This window comes from Callospermophilus lateralis, chromosome 11 (genome assembly GCF_048772815.1).
Source record: "Callospermophilus lateralis isolate mCalLat2 chromosome 11, mCalLat2.hap1, whole genome shotgun sequence".
Lineage (NCBI taxonomy): Eukaryota > Metazoa > Chordata > Mammalia > Rodentia > Sciuridae > Callospermophilus > Callospermophilus lateralis.
Genome location: NC_135315.1, coordinates 69,390,574 through 69,411,940, shown reverse-complemented (window position 1 = coordinate 69,411,940; position 21,367 = coordinate 69,390,574). Strand labels below are relative to the sequence as shown.

At 35.3% G+C, this 21,367-nt stretch overlaps 1 pseudogene; it reads right to left on the bottom strand.

Moving 5' to 3' along the window:
- Nucleotides 1-18,933: 18,933 nt before the first annotated feature.
- On the bottom strand, nt 18,934-19,536 carry LOC143642324 (cytokine-dependent hematopoietic cell linker-like; annotated as a pseudogene).
- Nucleotides 19,537-21,367: the final 1,831 nt, after the last annotated feature.

Below are 21,367 nucleotides of genomic sequence, written 5' to 3'. Positions count from 1 at the left end.
TGTAACCTTCCAAAGGATTTTCCTGCTACAGTACTATAGTCATTGCTCTCTCTAATCAAAGCCCCTAGCTTCATATCTGTTCCTGGGCACTGCAGTAAAATCGGCCTGAGCACAGGCACACTTCAAGGACTGATTTATTGATTTATTTTCCTGCAGCCTTAAGGAAGGGAGATTTCCCCTATTTATTTTTCCTGTTGTAATTTCCCAAGATAAGCCCTAGAATTCTATTGGAAATGACCTATAAAATAAAACAGAGAAAAATACAATACATACTGAGGGGAAGAAAAAGAGCAATTTGTTTTTTATTAATTAGTAAAATGATTTTTTCTTGAAATGAAACTATATTTGACATTTTGGGTTTAATTTTTTAATCCTTGTAGCCAGGTACCACAACATAAATGCAGGGAAGATCCTTGAACTTCCAATCCATACAGGAGATGATCTAAGTGTTCAATAATCATAAAAATTCAACATCTTTAGCATTTAGAGAAATATAAAATGAAATCCAATCATAGACAAAATTAAATAGTATTGATGAAAATACTAAACAAATGAATACTTGTAAACTCAAGAGCAGTTTAAGTTATTATTATCTATTTGTGGAAACTGTATTTCTATTGAAGATAGATGACACTCCCCATCAATGAGATTTACTTCTCAAATCACAGCATATGTGGTTATGAAAACATGAAAGACCACAACAGTACAATTCCAAATACTTGAAAGAGATAAATAATAATCTGTGGGGTAAATGGACACTAGATGCTGGTCTCATTTTTGGTTATAGTAAATAGTTTAAAAATAGTGTAAAACACTATGTTTAAGGTTTGTATAGGTGTAATATTCATGTGGTAATTCACATGTACACAAGTTTAGAAAAAATATTTAGGAATTGTGAGAAAATAAAAATTATCAGAAACACATAAAAGACTCAATTACACATTCTGTATGTAGATGATAAAACTCATCATTATAAGGTTGAGAATTTTCCCCAAATTAACCTACAGTATATTAGCACCAAAATTGCTTTGTACATATATGAATATATCACAGGCAATTGTACCTTTATGTATATCTATAAAGCAGTAATCCTTTAAAACTATAGATAAATGGAAAAGAGGAAAAGGTAGAAGAAGAGTGAAAGGGGAATTACTGGTAATGAAGTGGAGCAAATTATATTCCATACTTATATAGTTATGTCAAAATGAACTCAAATAATATGTAACTTAATGCAATAATTTTAAAAATCAACATGCTTTTCTTTTAATAAAATAAATAACCAAACCATACATTCTTAAATTCATATATATATATATATATATATATATATATATATATATATATATATATATATCATTAGACAAGAAATTTTTCAATTTTAAGAACAAAAGAAATACTTATCATCACCTGACATTCATGTGTATTATGAAATTATGCTATTACAATAATCATCGAGGAATCACTATATGAACAAATCAGTATATGAATCCACATATAAGTGAAAATAACATACTTAATTGCAATTGAAAAGTCTAGATAAATCCAATCTTAACAAGACCAATCTAAGCAAATTAGCTAGACCCTATATCAAAATAAAAATTAAAAGTTCAAGGTGTATAGCTCAGTGGTAAGTATCCCTTAGTTCAATTCCCAGTAATGTTTAAGAAAGTAAAAATGAAAACTAGCTAGCTGAGGAACAAGCAAGGTGCTATAGACCACAGGTCCTCTCCTAAAGGAAAAGGGCATGTAAATATTTGATTATTATAACCATCCCACCTGTCTATAACCAGCATCTGGCAAAAGCCTAGGTTGCAGGTTCACTCCTGCCAGATAGCATTTCAGAAAGGGACCGAGGATGCCCTGCAAGGTTAAGGAAGGCTGTGAGAGGTCTCTGCCATTCATATGCTCCCCACCTGGGTGAGCCAGTAGGATTGGGGGTGTATTGCCCCAGTGGAGTGCTTAGGACTGCAGTCTACAGAGACTGCCTGGAGTCCCCGTTTGCCAGCACCTGTTCCTGACACAGCCAGGCCCATCTCCCTTCCCCAGCATCCAACAGTCTCCCTTCTCCAGCTTCCCTCCTCAGACTCATGAAGTCATAGCACACTAACCATTTCCTTGTGCTCAGGAGCCAGGCATGCTCCATAGGGATCTCCACCCCCTGTACATCAGAGCAACCTGGTACTCCCAAGCATGAGAGTGAAGTCTGGAGTTGAATGCAGAAATGGCAGACTCAAGAGAAAGGACCAGATTTCAGATTAATGTATATTATGAAATTATAATTATGTATATAATGAATATTATGTCTATTTACCAAATCATAATTTGATTTATAATTTGTTCCTGGGCTGCATGCAGGATTGGATAGTTCTCACTAAGTGCTCTTGATTGGAATAGGGCTTCACACTGTTCCCTACCAGTCTGAGACCAGAGAGTCTTCTTTTTGAGTGACAGGGAATTGTATCCATTTCATGCATGAATAAGGCCAGTTTTAAATGTTCTTGGTTGCAGCTTTTTTTTTTTTTTTTAGGTCTCAGATTGCACACCAGAGCCTCAAGCTAAGTCATATTGAATTTTTATAGTGTCAGATCAATGAACAGTTGTTTTATCCATTTAAATTTTCATTTTAAACATTGTGCTTAACTAAAATGGGAAAAATTATCTATACATAAAATAAAGTCACCTACAGAATCAAAACAGTTTTGCCAGATTATCACTTGAGAAAGTATCTTAGAGGGGAAAAAAGAGAGTATAAATTCAAAATTTTAGGCCTGGGCTTGTGGCTCAGAAATAGAGGGCTTGCCTGGCATGTGTGAGTCACAGGGTTTGATCTTCAGCACCACATAAAAATAAAATAATGGTATTGTGTCCCCCTATAACTAAAAAAATAAATGTTAAAAAATTCAGTGTTTAAAATGTGTAAAGTCAGAAAATCATTCTAAATATAGTCATTTGTCAATTATTTAATATAATAAAGGAAAACAAAAGGGGTAAATTCCAGAATCTTTATTTGACATGAGAATTTACATTTATGAAGGATTATGTGTGATATTTCAGCAATGGAATTGTATTTCAAAAAAATAATGAAAACAAACTGAGTCAAGACAAGATAGAAAAGCATTACAGTTTTCTCCTTCCTATTATCTTTTACTAATTTCTCCCTGAATCCTTTCTTCTCTGTTTCAGGATTCCAATAATATGTGAGTTGGAGTTCATACCTCAGTATGAGGCCAAATAAAAGTTATTTCATGTGTGAGTGTTCCGCAAGTACATCAGTACACGTAGTTAGAAAAACTACTTTCATTGGAAATGTAACCATATGACCTAAATGATTTAACAGGCATGTAAATATTTTAGAGTATTTGATAAAAATGTTATGTGACTGAATATTACAGAATATGTAAGTCATGTGAGGTACCATTAAGTAGTTATCTTGTAGTTCTGGGAATGTAAGGGTAGGTAGGTGTTATGTTAAAGGAGAGATTTACCAAACAAAAAATTGGTAGAAAATCCAAAGTGATGGCAAGGTAAGCGTCCACTCATAACACTCAATAGACTCCGCTTACTCCTAACATGCAGTTCCCAGAAATATGTAGAGGGCCGAAGGTTGAGTTCCTGCAGGATAAAACTATATCTTCTGCTCTACTCCATGGAAAAGGAACATGTTAAATTAGGGATACCCAAATCAGATAGATTGGACATCTACCAACCCACCTGCTCATCCCTGACATTACACTCTGGTAGAGATTTAGTGACCAAGAACCATCTCAGTACTTTTATTATACAGGTTTTTTCATCAAAAAAATTTCTTGTGATAAAGTTGCTTTAAAAACACCCAGAATGAAGGTTGAAGATTAATAACCCAAATATAATTATCAGCTTGAATCCGTAATTCTCTACTCATAGGCAGTTGGTGTCTGAACTTTAAGAACTGATAATTCCGTGGCCAGTATAGAACCTCCTTGTGTACAGGACATCACCAGAGCAACCCTGAAGTGTTCTTTGGCACTTTCTCAGAGAGCGTTGGCAGAAGAAGCATAACTTTAGTCACAATTCCCAACAGCTTTCTAACTCCACATACAACTCCTTTTTTCCTTTTCCCTCCCCCTTTGTCCTCTTCTCCCCCTCTTCCTCTTCTATTTTTCTCTCTTTTTGCCCTCTCTACTGCCTGCCTTTCACCCTTCCATGGGGAGCAAGCACTTGGATATATAATTTGAACAATCAGGTGTGAATTTTCCTTGCAGAATACAGAATTCCAGTTTAAATATACCTAACTTCTTTTTTTAAATTTTTACTTATTTTTTTAGTCATAGATGACAGTATAATGCATTTTGATATATAATACATACATGGAATGTACATACATCAATCATTATTGTCTATTCTATTCTGCTGCCCTTCCTATCCTCCCTACTCTCCCCTCCTCTTCCATTCTTTCTCTCTATCCAATCTAATGTGACACACTTTTTTTTTTCTTTTTCTCATTACAACATCATATATGTATTCTGTATAACAATGAGGTTCTCTTTCCATTTTCTGTGCAACTCCCCTTCTCCCTCTTTTTCCCTCCCACCTCTCTTCCCTATTTAGTGGTAGTCTTCTTCTCATGCGATACCTAACTTCTAAAGGTAAATCTCCATTAGAATCATGTTTCCTTGGGACCATTAAAATTAAAAAGTCATTTTGGATGAGAAAGCAAGTTGTCATGCATAAGTTGCAAGTGAACTATATAATATGTTGATGGAAGTATAATTTTACTTGTTGTTTGATCATCTGTAATTTTTCAACTTAAATTATGAGTCTTGTATGCAAAGAGAAATAACACTGTAGCATGAACTGCTATTCACCCATGTTGGTTTATTTGTCTTTGTGCAACTCTTGGGATAGTACCCACTGTTTTCCACAAGCTAGGCAAGCTCTTTACCACTAAATTGGTACACCCCAATCCCTTGCTGCTGATCACTGAGAGGGAAGTCTTAGTTTGAATTTTTATTTCATATTAGGATGCTAAGTTCATAGAGCGCTGCCGTGTGCTTATAGCTGCCTCAAAAACCTAAATCCTCACTAAAATAATTCACAAATTTTAACTCTCTTCAAAGCACTTTAAATTTTATATTAGATCTATAGGTTTTTAATCGAAAATATGTTCCTAATAAAAGAATAAATATTTTCCATTAATAATCATTTTTAGATACTAGTTCTGTATAATCACATTAGAAATTCAGTTTCATTTTTTTTTCTTTTTTGCATGGTATTTGAGGTTGTTATATATGAAATGCCAAAATATTTATCTAGAAACTAAGGATTTCAAACTCAAACTTTTTTCATACATCTATCTGCTAATATTCACTTTAACTCTGGGCTACATTTCTTTTCTAGAATATAAATAAGAAAATGTTGATTTCATTATGTTCTCTTAAACATGAATGTAAGAAAGAACACATAAAAGTATCTGGAAATAAAATCTTTGTAAATTTTCTATCAAAATTCGGGAGCAATTTTGCTGTGCGGTAAAAACAAATAAAGATATTTTTAAGTTACCAAGGGCTATATATTTCCAAATATGTGTACACTAATTGTAAGTGTTATAGAAATTGGGTATTTATAATTTTTTAATTCAACTATTTACATTTACTTGTACACAAAAGTCTTGTCTTTTGAAGTAATAACTTTTTGCTCCTAAATGCTTAACAAAAAAGTTAGATTATGTAAGCTGACTCGGTGGGAGGAACTTGGTACTATAGTATGCTGTTTCTCTTCTGAAATGCTGCTTCTATTCACTAACAGAACTTCAAAACTGTCTATGCAGAAAGCATGGAAACTATAGAAGGCCATAATAAATAAATTGAAAGTTCTGTGTGAGTTACATTGATCAGAAATATTGATAATGTTTTGATATATTTTCTCCCAAGATTTTTATGTGCATTTTCATTTAAAAATTAGCCAGGATAATAATGATGGAGCAAGAATTACCCTTAGAATATGGCGGATGGGGAAGAGCCCGAGAAGAAAAGAAGGAGAGTAGAGGAGGTGCTGGCTGAGAAGTTAGTGCTGCCAGGAGGCTGGGGCCTCTCAGGAGAACCCCGCCTCCCGCCCCAGCGCCGGCCCAGCCGCAGCGGCCCGGGCCGGGCGAGCCGGGGTCCTGCCTCGGCGCGGGGACCCCGGCCTGCGCTACAGCCTGGGGGGCGCAGGGGGCCCGCGGCCGGCTCCCCGCTCTGCGGGCCAGCCGGTCGGGGCAGGGGCCGCGGGCCGGGTCTCCCAGGCCAGCCCCAAGACCTCGGCGCGCCTGGGGAGGGTCCGAGGCCCTGGCTCGGTGGCCATAGTGACAAGCCACCCCATCCTTGCTGCCCCAGCAGCTTGTGCATGGAGTGACAGTTGCAGGTCGGGCGAGCACTGTGTGCCAGACCAAGTGCCACGGTCTCTGTGGTCGACCCCTAAGAGCTAGCTAGACCACCTTTAGGTGAGGTCTGTGGCTGTCAAGGGATCTGCTCAAGGGGACAGTGCTAGTTGTGCAGCAGAACCCAGCTCTGCATAAGATGCCTCTATTATTATTATTATTATTATTATTATTATTATTATTATTTAGTTGATAGATCTTTATTAGTGGAGCCCCATATTCAGTATCCTGGAAGGTTCTATGTGATACTGCCTCTCAAAAACCTTTTCTGTGTGTGTTTAGTGACAACCATCACCTGACAGTTTGATTCTTTTGTTTTTTGAAAATTGGAACCTCTCTTTCTTTCTGAGAAAAATGCCTAAAAGTTCCTCTGGTCAAAAGTGATCTTTAAATCACACCATTCTCACTCAGAAAGGTACATAAGCAATAGTATAGTGGAAACATCACAGTTCTGAAAGTGCCCCCAGGTATCTCATACCTCCTGATCCAATGTTGAAGGCATAGACAAAAAGTTTGCAGAATTCTTTTGTAAGTGCCAAATGCAGAGAAGTCTATTTCTCATGGAGTGATCAGTATTCAAGTTTGAGCCTGGGCTGCTCTAGGAACCCAGAAATAGGCTTATCTATTTCATCAAATGGATGAAATAAAAATAGAAACAAACATATAATTCTTAGTTTTAAATGAACCAATATAATAAGCAAGACAAACTGGAAAGCCTAAACATAACCACACTGAATATTTCCTATTCTATTTGAGCATGTCTGGTGTGGTTACCTTTTCATTCCATAAAACCATAATAGTTATAGGTGTGACTTTTTCATATTGATCTTTACAGTTGAATTTACTGTGTTCTGTGCAGAATAGCTGTTGATGGTGGGTGTGGGGACACTGGAGACTGGGAAGGTCGCTGGAACCATGTAAAGAAGTTCGTTGAGCCATCTGGACCTTTCACACACCCTGATTTTGAACCAAGCACTGAAGTGAGAAATATTTATTTTTAAATAATTGCTCTAGTAGTTTACATTTTGAAAATGCTTCCTTTTTAATTTGCTCTTATAATGCAAATGCTGTTTGGTGAAACAAAGTTATCTTGAAGTATTAAATTGAATATTTAATGATTTTATTTGAATGACTAATACATGAGTCACTTTCATATTATGTAAGTTGAAAATTTTCAGTTCATAACTTCATTCAAGTTGTTACACTTTAAATTCTTAAAGCTCAAAGTAATTTCTGTGTGCTATAATAGAATTTTAAACTGATTGTCTGACTTGAAGCTAATGTTCAATTAGATACAACTTGCTTTTCATTATAATGTGGTAAAAGGAATCTTTACAATAAATTTTTATGTACTTTTATGTTAAAAAAAGAATTACCCTTAATATAGGGTATAATTAATAATGATTTAAACTATAACGAAAATATGCTTGTTGTCTGTCATCCTAGGAATCTATTCCTCTACCCTGATGTTTTTTAATGTGAAAGAAGCATGTTAAAGAGAACTTCTAGTTTCATCTTCAGATTTTTAAATTGATAGTATTTTATGTAAATATCTATAAATGTTTTAAACCTGAAAATTTTATTGACAAAAGAAGAAACACATTAAAAATAGAGAAGTCTGATTAAGGTTCATTACTGTATTAATTTAGAAAGGATGGGAAAGACAAGGAAAATGTTGCTATTTTATAATTAAAACACTGAATTATCCATGCAGCTAGGTCTTCAGCAAGCACTTTATCTTTAACATGTGACTGATGTTTATTCCAGTTTGCCTACATCACTCAGCAAGATTACTGTCGTGTCCTCAACCAAGCAGAAATGAATATGCAAAAAGTTGAAGAGAAAAGAGAGATCCTTATAGTCAAAGAACATCAAGACCTTGATGGAACTGGAATAAGGAAGGGTCACATTGTCATCAAGGTAAGACCCAGAACCACTCTCCTTCTAATGGAAAGGAAGACTCAAATAGTATAAGGTATGACAACTTCAGGTTTGTTTCATTTTTCATTGTCAAGCATAATATCTTTTGAAAGTCATCACTTGTAACTAAAAACCTTTGCATGTCATGATTTATTTATAGCATGAATTATTATCCTTATTACTTACCTGATCGCTTTTTTGTTGAAGGGTAAAGATCAAGGCATTAAATAAATCCTATTTAATCAGGATCATAATTAAACATTTTATTTGTTACAAGGAACCTCAGAAGGGTTAACCAAGCAATTGGTGGAAAAGAATTCATTAGTAGATCCAACCTTCATGGAAGAATTCCTGTTGACTTACTGGGACTTTTCTTTCTAGTCCAATGGAAGTGGTAAAAAGTTATTGGAGTGGTTTAATGATCCTAACCTCAGAGATAAGGTTGCAAATACAGTTTATGTCAGCTCCTAAGTATGTAGTACTTTTAAAATATAAGCTTCAAGATACATTTCTCACACCAGTTGTCATTTCAAGTTAATGGAAAATAAGAAAATATTTTTAAAATTTCATCTTTATTCTCTTAATTAGTCATTCTCATTATTACGTGTTTTGGTGTGGGTCTTCTGTAATTTGTACATTTGGGCTCCTGTAAGTCTCTTGTATTTGATTTTCCATACCATTCTTTAGGATTGGGAAATTTTCTATTATTATATCATTGAAAAGATTGTGCATTCCTTTGGTTTGTATTTCTGCTCTTTCATCTATTCTGATAAATCTTAAATTTGGTCTTTTCATGTTACTCCATAATTTTTGGATGTTCTGCTCATGGTTTCTTACCATCTTCTCTGCATGTTCAACTCTACTTTCTAGGTTATACATTTTGTCTTCATTGTCTGAGCTTCTCTCTTCCTAGTGGTCTAATCTGTTGGTGATGCTTTCTATTGAATTTATGATTTGGTTTACTGATTTCTTCATTTAGAGGATTTCTGCTTGTTGTTTTTTAAATTTTGTTTATGATCTTTAACTCTCTATTGAAATGGTCTTTCAATTTCTGTATTTTTGTTTCATTTCACTCCTTATACTATCCTTTACTTCATACATCAGTTCAACTATGAACTCCCTCTTGGATATTTCTTGAACTCTGATATCAGTGGCTTCTGTTGTTGAAGCATCTTTGTTTGTTTGGGACACTTTATTTCTTTGTGTGTGTGTGTGTGTGTGTGTGTGTGTGTGTGTGTTTTTTTGCAGTTGTTAGTGTGGTTTTCCATCTAAAAGTATGGATCTAAGACAGGAAAAATTTTACTCTGTAGACATATAGTGTCCCTGAAGGTTTCCAGCACTTTGCATTTGCTTTCATTTTGAGTTATTTCAAATGTGTTTTGAAAGTGAAGTCAGATGATCATTGAATATCTTCACAAATCCATGGTGTCTCCTGGCAAACAACATATAAACAGTCTGTTTATAAAGTAGATAAATGTAGTTCAGAAGATCATTTTTATTAATAAAATTCTTGTTGAGGTTTGATTTTTATTAGTTTATTTTTTTCTTTTTTAGTATTTTGAGGTAAATTGAAACTTAAATATCTCATTTGAAATTAATCTAATCACCAATCTTCAGATCTCAAGAAAACTCAGGAAAACAAATTGCTTTTTCAGGTTACTTGAGTAGTGTTATTGTGGGTGAATAACCACTTCAGTGACTTTGAAGGAGATCCTGCAATGACTCAGTTTCTAGCAGAATTTGAAAATAAGCTGGAAAGAGAGGTAGTAGGTGTGATCTTTTTAAGATCAGCTTTCAGTTCATTCGTTCCTCCTGTCTAGAATTGACACCACTCTTTTGAACCCTTATAGAAAATGGGCAGACATCTAAGGCTGTTAAACATTGCATGTGAAGCTAAGGCAAAAAGAAGATTGATAAAGTTAACAAAACCAGCCCTGGATGCTCCTCTTCATTTTCTCTTATTGGGGGCTCCGAGACAGGATCTGGAATCTTCGTTGACAGTGTTGATTCAGGTAGCACAGCAGCTGGAGCAGGCTTGAAACAGGGGGATCAGGTATGGTATTTCTCAGTCTAGATATAAGGGGGAGTTTGGTATTTTTGTTCTTCAGTCAGTGTTATTGTAATTTTATAATTTCACTTTTAGATACTAAATAATGGTCAAAACTTTGAAAATATTCAGCTGTCAAAAGTTGTGGAATTTCTAAGGGATAACACACATCTATCTATCACTGTGAAAAACAATTTATTTGGTAAGTATTTTTACAGACTTTCATTTTTATCCTTTGCTTGTTTGAAACATTTAAATCTTAATCATGAAAGAAGTAACTTTTATTAGTAGTGTTTTATAAATATAGAATATATTTTATAAATATAGAATCCATTTACAAATACATAATTAGACCATTATTTTTTATCTGTGTTTATTGATAAAATGAAATGATTGTATGTTGATAAAATCTAAAATACTATAGATTAAAGGTGTACTGCTCCCTGGCACCTGTATCCCAGCAGCTAAGGTAGCTGGGGAAGGAGGTTCATGCGTTCAAAGCCAGCCTCAGCAACTTAGCAAGGTCCTGGCAACTCAGAGAGACCCTGTGTCTAAGTAAAATAGAATAAAAGGACTGGGGATGTATCTCAGTGGTTAAGTGCTTCTGGGTTCAATCCCTGATACAGGAGAAAATTTAAAATGTTTACTGTTATTCTTACATTTACTTGGATAGAACAATATACAAAGTAGATTCCTTGTATCAGTCACTGGAGTAATGTTTTTGTGCAGGATTTTCATAGCTGAAGTCTGTACTTCTCAGGTATCCCCAAGTTCTACAGCTGCCTTGGCCTTGTCCAAATATCTTATAATTGGCAGCATGTGATGTTTCTCTTTGTATATATTTTAGTGTTTAAAGAGCTTTAACAAGACTGTCAGAAGAGAAATGGTGCCCCCCACCTTCCCAATATTGGTGATATGAAGGAGGCCAGTGGCTCCTCCATTCTTGATCTTGCTGTAGATGGAGAACAGGTGATAGGACTTGAGAAAGTAAATAAAAAAAGTAAAGCTAACACTTTTGGAGGAAGGAACAAGCTAAAGAAGATGCATGACAAGACTCAGATGAGTATCTTCCCTCACAAACCTTATAAGTGTCTACAAATTTTCTGTGTATTTTTTTTATTACTTTACTGTGATAAAACAATATGCTAAGCTTGTGATGTAAAATTTTCACATTATTCTAATATATCAGGAATTTATGGCTGAGCTGTTTTAGAAGTAATATTGAAACAATCATGTGGATATGTTGTTCTTAATCATTATTAAAGAAGCTAAGATGCTGAATACTAATAAATTAGTTAGGATGAACATGGAATTGTAATGTGCATAAAGAGGGGAGGAAAGGGTATGGAATAAGCATTATGGGATTCAGATTTGGTTTTCAGGTGGGTAGAGAGGAAATATACGGACCACAAGGGAAACAGGAAGAGTCAACAGACTTTAAAGTCTTCAAAGACTCCAAAAGGGTTTTGGAAAAAATGAGAGTTAGTGAGATGAAACAAAAAAGAGGGTGTGCTAAAGAGGGCCTTTTCCTTTCTTTTCTCTCTATTTTTATAGGGGCATTTCAAACTTGGATCTCACATGTACAGTAGTTTTAGTCCCAGAGTCATCTGATATGAGTAAGTAATCAAGAAACCATGAGAGTGCAAAGTTAGACCATCATGCTAGATTTTAAAATGTGGCTGAGAAACATTTCCTAAGAAGACAAATCTTATAGGATGTGCCTGGAATATACTAATAATCATGGTCATTTGTGTCAGGAGTGTCCCACTCAGCCATGTCTTGGCCTAAAGGCATAGTCATCATTTGATATCATATATCACATCTAATAATTTTGGCAAATTGTGCTTTTATATGATTGAAAAATAAAGTCCCACTGATGTAACTGGGTATGGTGGTACGTACCTTTAATTTAAGCAACTTGGGAGCCTGAAGCAGGAGGACTGCAATTTTGAGGCCAGCCTCATTAATTGCTGTAGATTTTGTCTCAGAATAAAATTTAAAAAGGGCCTTGGAGTGGCTCAATGGAAGAACATGTCTGTGTTCAATCCCCAATACCACAAACAAACAAAACCCACGAATGTGAAGGTTTCTGTCTTTCAGAGAATGTTAATTAAGAGTGTCTACATGTACATGCACACACCCATATGTGCTTAGATAGAGATTGAATTTTGTCGTAGATTTGCCTATGTATTTGGAAGAACTTACACTACAGTTTTCTTCTTTATGATGCCTTGGTATTTTTTCAACTTGTTTATAAAATCTAGTTAGAATGCAAATTTGCTTATAATCTAGTTTTTTATTAGTATGTTTATTTTGTTTGATCTTTTGATTTGGAAGCACTGATACTTTAAGAAAGAGATCCTTTATAAATAACTTTTATATATTATTAAATCATGTTTAAGACTTCCCCACTGTGACAGTTTTTTATACATAGAAAGGAGTTTATAGACATCAATAATAATTGGTGATTGTCTGGAATCTTAAATGTGCAATTAGAGAATTTTAGCAGAGTAAAAATCAAAGTGAGTCATTGGAGTTCCATTGCCTTTCTGTTATCTAGAAAATGCCACTATGCACCAGTCTCCTTTTATATGCTCTGTGTGTTTAAGAAATAATGTCTTTCAGGGTTTCCTTACATTCAACTGCATAATAATCCCATTCTCCCTTAAAATATTAAAGGATAAAATTAGGATAGTTTAGATTTTTCCCTGCTCATTTTACTCTTTCTTTAGTACCTGCAAATAGGACCATGGGACTTCATCATTTTGATGCAGAACCATGAATGAGTGAGACAAAATTTATTCTTTTTAGTCTGGAGTTTCTGAAGTCCATTCCCACCAGAAACTAGAGCTCATACTTGCTTGAATCTAGTTTTAGACTGAGAAACTACTATTATTGTAAATGTGTTTTTCTAGTGAAAAAAGACAGGCTGTAGAGACACATATTCTTCAGAAACAACAAAGTGAACGAACTTAATACTCTTAAGCAACCATGGCTTTTGCAATTTTCAAGTAAATTAATGACATTCTTACACAAATTGCAAGTTTAATGGGTTATGGCTTATTATTGTCTTCATAGCTTACAGATTTTTATCTTGTTGATAATCCACTTTTAATTCTTTCCTCAGTGATATTGGGACTGATCAGTCTCCAGAAGACTGTATAGTAGGACTAAGGTAGACAAGGCACATCCTGCCCACATTGCCTGTCAGAGAAACCTTGTCCTCTAGCAATCCTGACTTGCTGCAGGCACATCATCCCATTTTAGACATCAATACTACTCCCAGTGAGCATCTCCACTACTTATTTTGTTTTCACATTGTCATCTTTTTCCATATTTTCCTTTTTGAGACCCAGATGCATAGAGTGAGGATGAGCCTTAAATTCCAAATGTCTAAAACCAGTTCTCATTCTACTCTGAAAACTATTTTCATATGGCTATAGGAAATCTAATCTCTCTCACCTTGTTTCCTAATTGATAACATAAATAAAAACACATAATATGAAGTTATTACTAATTCATACCAAATAAATAAGAATAGGAAGTATATTTGAGGTCATTGTGGGCTTTTCAGAAAAATAAAGATCAAATCTCTATTTAAATTTCTCTTTCTTTGATACCCACATGGTGTTATTGTGTATATCCTACCATGTACAGATTTGTTTCTGTTTGTCTATTTTTTTAGTTATCTATAGAGAAGATGTGTTCTTGTAACTCTAGTATGGAAGAGGTCAAAGTTTCTCACCTTCTTTTCTAGGGAGATTCTTTCCAGGTTTCTGGGCATCACCCTATGTCAAAATCCTTTACTTGTGTGTGGTTTTCTTTCCTCCAGATCTGGTGTATCAAGTGCTAAGAGTTTTTAAGGCTGATCAGCAAAACCGACACATCACTAAGGATACCACAGCAAATGAAGTGGTCATTCAGGCCATCTGGGAGTTTGCGATTACTGCCACCCATGATCAGTATTCACTGTGTGAGGTCTCAGTCACACCCGAGAGAGTCATCAAACAGAGAAGACTTCCAGATCAGTTTTCCAAACTTGCCAATAGGATGTGACTGAGTGGAAGGTATACACTGTCTCATGGATTTCTTTCCCCTCCTTAGAACCACATCAAAGTCTAATACATGAATACCTTAAGGGTTTTTAAGTGACTAAACATCCCTACATATTAAAAACCAAGAACCACACCATGGATTGTTCTATCATAGTAAATGTACACAACAGACTGCTGGGGGAATTCTTAAGCACTTACACAAGGGCAAATAAATCTTAATCAAAGTGGATACTTGAGAAGCTTCCTATATCCCTTTGAAGGTCCAAAACAATAATTGAATATTACTAGTAGTGTAGAGCTAAATATTTTTTTTGTTTTTAATGTGCTCCAAAGTAATATATTGGATATTACTTAATTTTGCTGTTATCTGTACTATCTTAAACAAACAAACAAACAAAAAACCACCATGTTCTAGTAGGTAGAGTAGTAGACTTAGAGAATAAAATGTTTCAATAAAGAACATCAACAGAACCATAGATTTTGGTCATTTATGAACATTAATTCTCAAGGAAATCACAAGCATTATGTTATTTCTGTAGGGTGATCACAATAGTGATGGTGATCTCAAAACACAATTATAGGGATTAATGTGGCAGCACATGGCAAACCTCTCAAATAACAGGTTTTATATAAGACTCAAACTAGTCATAATATGTTAAGAAACTAAAACCTGTTTTTGGAGGTCAAAAACGGGACTTTCTGTATAAAAATCACACTGCATTATGCTTGTGGAATCTGCAATTGAGGAGGGTGACATTTTATTTTCTCAGATATTGCAATGACACATAATTCTATGAAAAAAATTAGATCAAAATATGGAATAGGGGACACCTGGAGACAAATGAATTGAAAAACTAAATGTGAAATGAATCATTGAGCTAATGCATAAGAACTATGGGTTTAAATGTGTCTTCCATACTTCCTTTGCTAATTGTTTTTGTTTCCTGCTGCTGCTCTGATTGCCATGATGTTTTTAATACTAAATCTGTATGTGTGAAGAATGAGGCCTGTTACCTTTCATGTGTAGAGATCCTGGAGCACTTTAGCCTTTATTCAATTCAATGATGAAAAGATTTTTAAGGTTGTATAGTGCCGATGCACCTATCATTTGCTAAATCACTTCCCGTCTCCATGCACAAACTTGATTGACAATCTTAAGCTGAGATCGGGGGTATCTTTTCATGTGCACTCCCCATGATCTTTTAAAGTAGACCAGCAGTCTAATGACCTCTGAAATATTTGTAATTAAAATCTATATTTTCATCATCAACTTGGCATTTTAATGCCATTTTTCTTCCAGTTCTGAGGTCACACAGAGGAAAACAAAAATCTCAACATGCTATTTATATATGCTGGCAAAACCTACAACTTGACTGTGCTGCGTTTTCTTTTAATAGTTAAATCCTGGAAATAAAATAATCAGGAAACTGAACTTTTTAGGTAATTTACTGTCTAACTTGAAACTAATAACAAAACTATTTTTCTTTCCATCTGTATTGTTGACATCGACGTAATATAGTCAGTATACCTATGATCCATTAAAAGCAATGATCCATATTGTTTATAAGGGAGATAGAACTGAGATTGCACTGATGTTAAATCTTCTGAAAATTTTGCAAAATGAATACCTGGTTTAATCTGCATTTTCATTTCTTCTTCCTCAAAATTTTCAAAGTCAGTGGCAGACTATACTCTGTATAGTAAGTATTTTTTATATTTTTGCACCAAGAAAATAAATAAAGTAGTTTAAATACATTTGTCATTTTTAATTAGGAGTAATATTATGATTACAAAGTCTGGAATTAGTTTAATAGATAATTCACATAATTCCTGCCCTTTGATGTAGTGTAATTGTAATTAATATGCTATTTTAATTCCCTGAATGAGGTAAATTTACCTCACAAAAGAACCAAGGTACCACTCAAATTCTTGAATATGAAAAAGCTAATACCCTGAGAGATCTATAATGCAATAGCTTTTTATTAGTCATTTTTTTGTCCTTATCTTCTTTTATACACTATGCTATATGAATCAGTATTGCCTTATGTAACATTGTAATGTTACAGAAGCTGCAAATCCTACACTTTATGATATATAATAAGCATAAAATAATCCAAAGCTATCAAACCAGAATTTCAGTTACATTTTTCTTTCACACAGAAAATATTAAACTATGTTTTTAGAAACTGTAAAACCAATAATCTGCATGTAATAAATAATCTGTATGTACCTGTTAATAATGAAGTCTTTTAAAGTGTCTACCTTAATACATCTAAATAGTTGATAATATGGAAGTCCCTGTGTTATGAATACTAGTATGATTAGTATATTGATATTTGTATTTATCATATTTCATAAAATATAAATACAAATATCATGGAAATTTGAACTGTTTACTTTCTTATTATATATCAATTTCCTGCATATAGTAGACATTCCGCTGTTTTCTAATAAGTATTCACATGAATTATTTACAAAATAGTGTATAAAAACATTTCAAATACATTTACATATTCAGCAAATTATATTGTTACTCTACTGTTTTGTCTTATTTTATCCATTTGAGTGAAAGCTATTCTCTCTCAGGATCCCAGCAAGAAACAAGCAGCACACTCAAAAGGCCATTGAGGTATTTTTGGAGGGGGAGCAGGTACTAGGAATTGAACCAGGGATGCTGTACTGCTGAGCTACATTCCCAAATCTTTTTATTTTCTATTTTAAGACAGAAAATTTCACAAAATTTTCAAGACTGGCCTTGAACTTGCCATGCTCATGCCTCAGCCTTCCAGGTGCTAGGATTACAGATGTTCCATTCAGGTATTTTTGGTTCCAGGGATTGAAGTCAGAGACACTCAACCACTGAGCCACCTCCCAAGCCGTATTTTGTCTTTTATTTAAAGACAGGGTCTCACTGAGTTCCTTAGCGCCTCACTTTTGCTGAGGATGGCTTTGAACTCTCCATCCTCCTGCATCAGCACTCCCACCCTCCAGCCACTGGGATTACAATAAGAGATGGTGCTGGACTCAGACTAGCAAGAGCAGAAAGCCATTGCTTGCTAGGCCTGAAGACAAAACCAGTGACTCCTAAAACCCCCTGAAGTATAAGTGGATCCCAAAAGAAACAGTGACCTTGAGTACAGGGACTCAGCTGACCAAGGCCAGGTGGGGCCACTGAATAAACCCTGGGGACAGAGAAGATGCAGGAATGTGGAAGTATCTCCAGGGACCAACATCAAACTCCCAGCACAGCTAGGATGAAATTCACCTTGAACTCCACATAATGAGGAAAAGATCTGCTTAGTCAATTAACAGTAAAAAAAAAAAAAAGATGCACACAGGATAATCAAAAGCACTTAAGAATTGTTTGTTTAAAGAAACATTTTTCCTTAGAAAAGCATTATTTAGGGAAAAGATTCTAATTCCAAATAATTTTTCAAAAATAAACTTCGGGGCTGGGGATGTGGTTCAAGCGGTAGCACGCTTGCCTGGCATGCGTGCGGCCAGGGTTCGATCCTCAGCACCACATGCAAACAAAGATGTTGTGTCCACCGATAACTAAAAAATAAATATTAAAAAAAATCCCCCCCCCCCTCTCTCTCTCTTCCCCTCACTCTCTTTAAAAAAAATAAAATAAAATAAACTTCTTCTCTCAAGGAGTTTAATGAAACAAACATGTCTATCATGTGGTTACTGTAATCAAAAATACAGAAAATGATACACTGCTTTTTTTAAAAAAATAAGTTCTTCACAATTCATAAATCTAATTAGACTAGAATCTCTCTCCATTTATCTGAATTAGTGAGTGTTTACCATAGACAAAAAACATACATGCAAAAGGAACCAAAGATGCTCCTTTCAAAACTAGTAGAATTTACCAAAAGATCCATAAAGTTGAGTGACTTCTTAGAATAATAAACAAATATATGTCAAAATGCCTTAAAATTTCTTATCTGCCTTTTCTGTACCCTATTCCTGAATCACATTCTATTATTCTGGAATATGAACACTTGGTTATAGAAAAAACTATATTTTATATTGACTCTGCTAACTGCCTTCTCCATCACACCCCTGTCAACTCTCCTGCCAGGAAAATGCTTTTGGAATTTTCCTTTACCTTACGTCATTGTCCTACTCTCAAGCTCCTTATTATCTTTCCTGTTATTCCAACCTACACAGGCTCCCTTGTCTTATAATAGTCAATCAATTTCTCATTTGTCTCTATTGTCTTGTTTTCCACCTGTTTTCTTTAAACATGTATGATTAAATTCTCAGTAAACTGGATGCTGCTTTAAATGAAGACACTCCTGCATTTTTTGTATATACTCCACAACATTTCATCAGTGTCAGACTCATAGATATTTCTTTTTTTCCAATTTCCATCCATCATAGAACATTTACTTTTTTTTTTACAAAGTCAAAAAAGTCATCTCTAAATACACACAAAAAATAATCTTTTGAGATAAATGCAAAATGACACACACATTGACTTCAATGAACAAGGAGGAAGAAGCACCAGGCTAGCCAGGCGGGAAGTGTCCAGGGAGGGTTAGCGGCTGGGTGAGGTAGCATTGCTCCCTGTGGACTCCGGTTTTATCTTTGTATCAATGAGTGTAATAGGAAAATACTGGTAGTACTCAATGATGTCTTCCACGGAATCAAACTTCTGTATTTGCTGCTGCCAGCCTGGGCAACGGCCCCAGGTCGGTTGCACGCACCTCATCTCCTCGGAGCCCGGTCCCCAGTGCGAACTGCTGACTCTTCTCCAGGAAGCGGATTTTCACATTGTAGACTTTGTTCCCATAAAACACCACCAGAACATAGGGCTCTGCCCTGGATTTTGTGGAATGGTCTCGGACCAAGAAAGTACCATCCTTGTTCTCTTTCATTAACGCCTCTTCTGCGGCCTGGCGACTGTACTGTCCAACGTACCACTCATTGTGCCGGACTTCCTTTTCATCAGATGGGGCTGGAAAAGGTTCTCTCCAGCTTGTGTCTGGATGGGGCAGTGTGTTTCCAGGAGGGCCGTGGCTGGCAGGGGACTGGCACTTCTGGACACAGCAGGCCTGCATGCTGCCCTCATCATCTAGGAAGAGAGAAGTCACCGCAGAGTGTGACGGCATTACCGGCTCAGCCTGCCTCCCCTGAACGAGGCAAGTACCTTCCCGCTGCCCGTCTGTGGCCACTGTCCTGGCTGCACCCACCTCCTCTCCTCGAGGAGAGGCGCACTTTCTCTTGCTTCAGCTTTCACCTCTTCCCCTTTCTCCACTACTCATAGATATTTCATTCTGAACATGGTAATAATGAGGAAGTCAATCCTATTTCATTTATTCCTTTATAATGAATAATCTAAGTTTTGTCTTAACAGCCTAAGATAAAGCTTTTTTTTTAAGTCATCTAAAATGCCCAAACATTTTAGATTCATCAAATTAGTGGTTTAATTAGAGATCTCCAAAACAACAATGGGACAATTAAATGATTCTCTGAAAGATAGAATTATTATTATTTTTTAAATCTCAGTGTGTTTAGGGCTTCCCAGGACAAGTCATTTTAGGGCCTAGATTCTGAATCAAATACTGCTTTTTGCACTGGTTTTCTATGGTCATTAAAGATTTCCCTAAATTACTTGAATCACAGGGATTTAAATATTAAACAATTAATGCACCTTAGCTATAACAGAAAAACTTCAATTTAGGCAATGTTGTATTTTAAATGTTAAAATATGAAGGTCTCTTAATATCACTTTTGAAAAGGGCTATGGTGGTGCTAGGGCCTTGATAGCACAGCTGTACCCAGGTGGTCCTATCAAGGGAAAGGTGCACCTGGCCAGCTCCCTGCTACTGCTGCTGCTCCAGCTGAGTCTCACTGACAGGCAAAGGAGGCCCATGGAACCCAAATAACTGGGGAGACAGTTCCACACTCCCCCTTCTCTACCGTGTCAGATTGCCACTTCTATACTAGCAATTTCATAAGCTTTCCTTTGAATAAGATTTTAAACAAATTCATTTGTTTAAATGTGCACCTTAAGAAGTATTCACGTCAATACTCATGAGAAACAAAAAGAAAGAAATACTGTACAGTCATGTAAGTTTGGAATGTGGGTACATTCTCTCTCTCATTCTACCCCACCCCCTTCACCATCCTCTTCCCCTTCCTCCTTCTTCTATTTGTTCTCCTTCTCTTCCTCCTCCTCCTCCTTTTTCTCTCTTCCCCCCTCTCCTCCTCCTCTCCCCCTCTTTCTCTTTCTTTAACATTTATAATGCATTAAACTCAGTGAAGACAGAAGTTATATAGTAAATAAATGTATTCAATTGAGATTAACTTACGGTTTTCCCAAACCAACTCAAAGTTGATATTCTTTTCTCTTCTCAGAACACCTGTAAACATGTCTTAATAGATAAGTGTTCACAAGAGGTCTTTAAGAGACATTGCTAAAGCATTTCAATATTCGAATAATTTTATCATATTGTAAATATGATCCAGGCAAAGTAACATCAAAGAATTTATTTGCCTATATCCCACCCTCTATAATTATTTTAATAGCCTTTCTTTTTATATTTGTATTACTTATAATTTTCCTTTATCAAACTGAAGAATAATAGGTAAGAATTACTCTTTACTTTTGTTAAAGAATATTTTTAAAGGCAAAGTCATAGTCTTATGCAAGAATGAAATGAAAATATGTTCTTATTTAATTTATTAGTGAATCGGGAAACCAGGAAGATATTGCAACAAGTTCAAAGAATCAAAGGGATGGGCTTGTTCTGTAGCTCAGTGACAGATAAATACTAAGAGACCAAGGAAGTCTATACTCTCCATAGCTTTAGTATACAATTGTAGATCCTATAAAATTTTATAACATAAGACATACCTGGCAATACAGAAAAGAGATGATATATGATGATAGACATGAAAATGTGTGTCTTAAGAGATATAAAATAATATAAAGGTGGT